Source organism: Myotis myotis, unplaced genomic scaffold (assembly GCF_014108235.1).
Source record: "Myotis myotis isolate mMyoMyo1 unplaced genomic scaffold, mMyoMyo1.p scaffold_m19_p_3, whole genome shotgun sequence".
In the NCBI taxonomy this organism is placed as follows: Eukaryota; Metazoa; Chordata; class Mammalia; order Chiroptera; family Vespertilionidae; genus Myotis; species Myotis myotis.
In genome coordinates, this window is record NW_023416335.1 from 156,508,584 (window position 1) to 156,511,561 (window position 2,978).

The 2,978-nt window shown below is 45.8% G+C and overlaps 1 pseudogene; it reads left to right on the plus strand.

Annotated features, from left to right (window-relative positions):
• The first annotated feature begins 1,554 nt into the window (after positions 1 to 1,554).
• On the plus strand, positions 1,555 to 2,025 carry LOC118651164 (annotated as a pseudogene).
• Positions 2,026 to 2,978: the final 953 nt, after the last annotated feature.

Sequence of the window (2,978 nt, forward strand, 5' to 3'; positions counted from 1 at the left end):
ATGTCTACCACTCTGTGACTCAAATGCATGAATGGCGGGGGGGGGGGGGGGGGGGGGCAGGGGGAGGGGAGGGATATGTTTTCTAGAACTGATCTCATCTTCCTCTGCAGCCCAACTCCCAGTGATCGTGAAAGATTCCTATTCAGGATTTCCCTGAAGTGCTCTAATTACTTCTAACCCCCATCCCCTAAAGACTCTCAATGAGAATGGGAGAAGGTGGACCAAGGCCCACAGGCTAAGTCCTTTGCCCTTCTCCTCTCCCATACCCACTCCTCCTGAGCTCTAAGCTCAGCCCTCCAAATTTTGGGGTTTTGTTTTTTAAAAGGAAGCTTTGGAATTTAGAAAGGTGTGGTGTTGTGTTTTTGTTTGTTTTTTTCAACAAAACCTGGCTTTCAATAACTGCCTCACTGTAGACGTAACAAATCTAGTATAAACGGTATGAATTGGATGATGACAGATCAGCAATGTGGAAACATGTCATTCCCTTTATTTTCATATCTGCACACACTTTTTTTTTTATGAGCTTCCATTCCACTTGACTGCAAAGAAACTAAATTTAGTCCAATCCACTTGGCCCAGCCCAGCAATGTCTTTTAATTCACTTCAGGAATTAGTCTCAGTTAATATCATTCAAGTCTCTTTCCCAGCTTCCTTCTCCTCCTTCCCTTTGACTCTACACCCTGGAGAAAGGGCAGGATTGTAACCCAGCAACTGCCTCACTCACTTCTGAGGCAGGTTCTGGGCCCCACAGAAAAAGTCAAGCATCCTTGGCAGGCCATGTGCTGGGACCCAAACACTCTCTTCAGCCCTCTCTGCTGCACTGTTCCTTGGTTCCTTCTTACCCAATGGTAGGAGAGCACATCTGTCAGCCTAGTCTTCAGAGGAGCTCCTGGCAAGAAGTAGGCACCAGCTTCATGTTCTAGGATCACCCTTCAAACCCCACGTGATACTCTTAGGGACCCTTTGGGTTGGGGGTCAGCAGAGAGAATAGGTCAAGTACACTCTATACCAGGGGTGGGCAAACTTTTTGACTCGAGGGCCACAATGGGTTCTTAAACAGGACCGGAGGGCCGGAACAAAAGCATGGATGGAGTGTTTGTGTGAATTAATATAAATTCAAAGTAAACATCATTACATAAAAGGGTACGGTCTTTTTTTTTTAGTTTTATTCATTTCAAACGGGCTGGATCCGGCCCGCAGGCCATAGTTGGCCCACGGCTGCTCTATACCTACGCAGAAGGGAGAAAGGGGAAGAGACTAGGTGCCTAATGTAACACCCCACGACCTCTGCCTTCTCCTTTTCCAGCTGGCCTTATATTTTCCCCTTCAGGCAGGAGGAAGTTGAACCAGTTTGGGGGGAGCACAGACATTTTGGTACACACCTGACAAGCTGTCATTGAGTGTGGACTTGGATAATGCATGAGTGGGTAGTCATGACCAAAGGAAAGTTGAACTTGTGGTCCAATGTTTCAAGTTATTTCCCCATGTAAACATTTTATACATGCTGCCTCCACAACTTATCTTTGAAAGGTCAAGCTCTTCCTTTTTATGAAGATGGCGCCGAAAGCTAAGAAGGAAGCTCCTGCCCCTCCCAAAGCCAAAGCCAAAGCAAAGGCTTTGAAGGCAAAGAAAGCAGTGCTGAAAGGCATCCACAGCCACACAAAAAAAAGAAGATCTGTACGTCACCCACCTTCCAACGGCCACAGACACCAAGGCTCCGGAGGCAGCCTAAATATCCTCGGAAGAGCGCACCCAGGAGAAACAAGCTTGACCGCTATGCCATCATCAAATTCCCCCACTACCGAGTCAACCATGAAGAAGACAGAAGACAACAATACACTTGTGTTCACTGTGAATGTCAAGGCCAGCCAGCACCAGATCAAACAGGCTGTGAAGAAGCTCTATGATATTGATGTGGCCAAGGTCAACACCCTGATCAGGCTTGTTGGAGAGAAGAAGGCATATGTTCGACTGGCACCTGACTATGATGCTTTGGATGTTGCCAACAAAATTTGGATCATCTAAACTGAGTCCAGCTGACTAATTCTAAATATAAAAATTTTACACTGTGAAAGAAAGGTCACGCTCTTGATTTATCTCTTGTTCCCCAAACGTCTAACCTAATTAATACTTTTGGAATACTGAATGTATGATCTATAAAGTAATATTTTGAAAAGGTCCTGATTGTCATTCCCTCTATGTTTCCTCTACCTTTTTGGTCCCAGGTCCTTACTTACATCAGAGCCCACTGATGCCTTTTGCCCACAGGTCAAGAGTAACATAACCTGGGGCTTGAGATTCACAGATGCTAGATGCTGACCAGATAGAGCACAAGCCTGGCTTGCCAGGGACACTCAATCAATCAAGAATTGAAAAGAAGCCAAGGATTGGGTCATGTCTAAAGAATCAGGGTTGGGCACTATTCCTTATTTATTAGGAAAAATGATCTATCTGTCTTCAGGCTCTCTCTCTCTCTCCTTTCTCTCTCTCTCTCTCTCTCTCTCTCTCTCTCTCTCTCTCTCTCTCTCTCTCTCTCCATGCACACACACACAGTTATTAAACAGAGATGGGGGTATTCCCTCAGCTGTTTTAACAGTCAATGAGATAAGCAAGATAGCATATGTGAAAAGCTTTGTGATCTGTAATAGGCTTTGAAAGTGTAAGTTGAGCCCTGGCCAGTATGGCTCAGTTGGTTGGAATATCATCCCATGCACCAAAGAGTTTTGGGGTTGATTCCTGGTCAGGGCACATACCCAGGTTCAATCTCCAGTCATGGCACACATGGGAGGCATATCCTCGAGTGAGAATTAAAAAAAAAAAAAAAATTAGCCCTAACTGGTTTGGCTCAGTGGATAGAGTGTCGGCCTGCAGACTGAAAGGTCCCAGGTTCAATTCCAGTCAAGGGCATGTACCTTGGTTGCGGGCACATCCCCAGTAGGGGGTGTGCAGGAGGCAGCTGATCGATGTTTCTCTCTCAT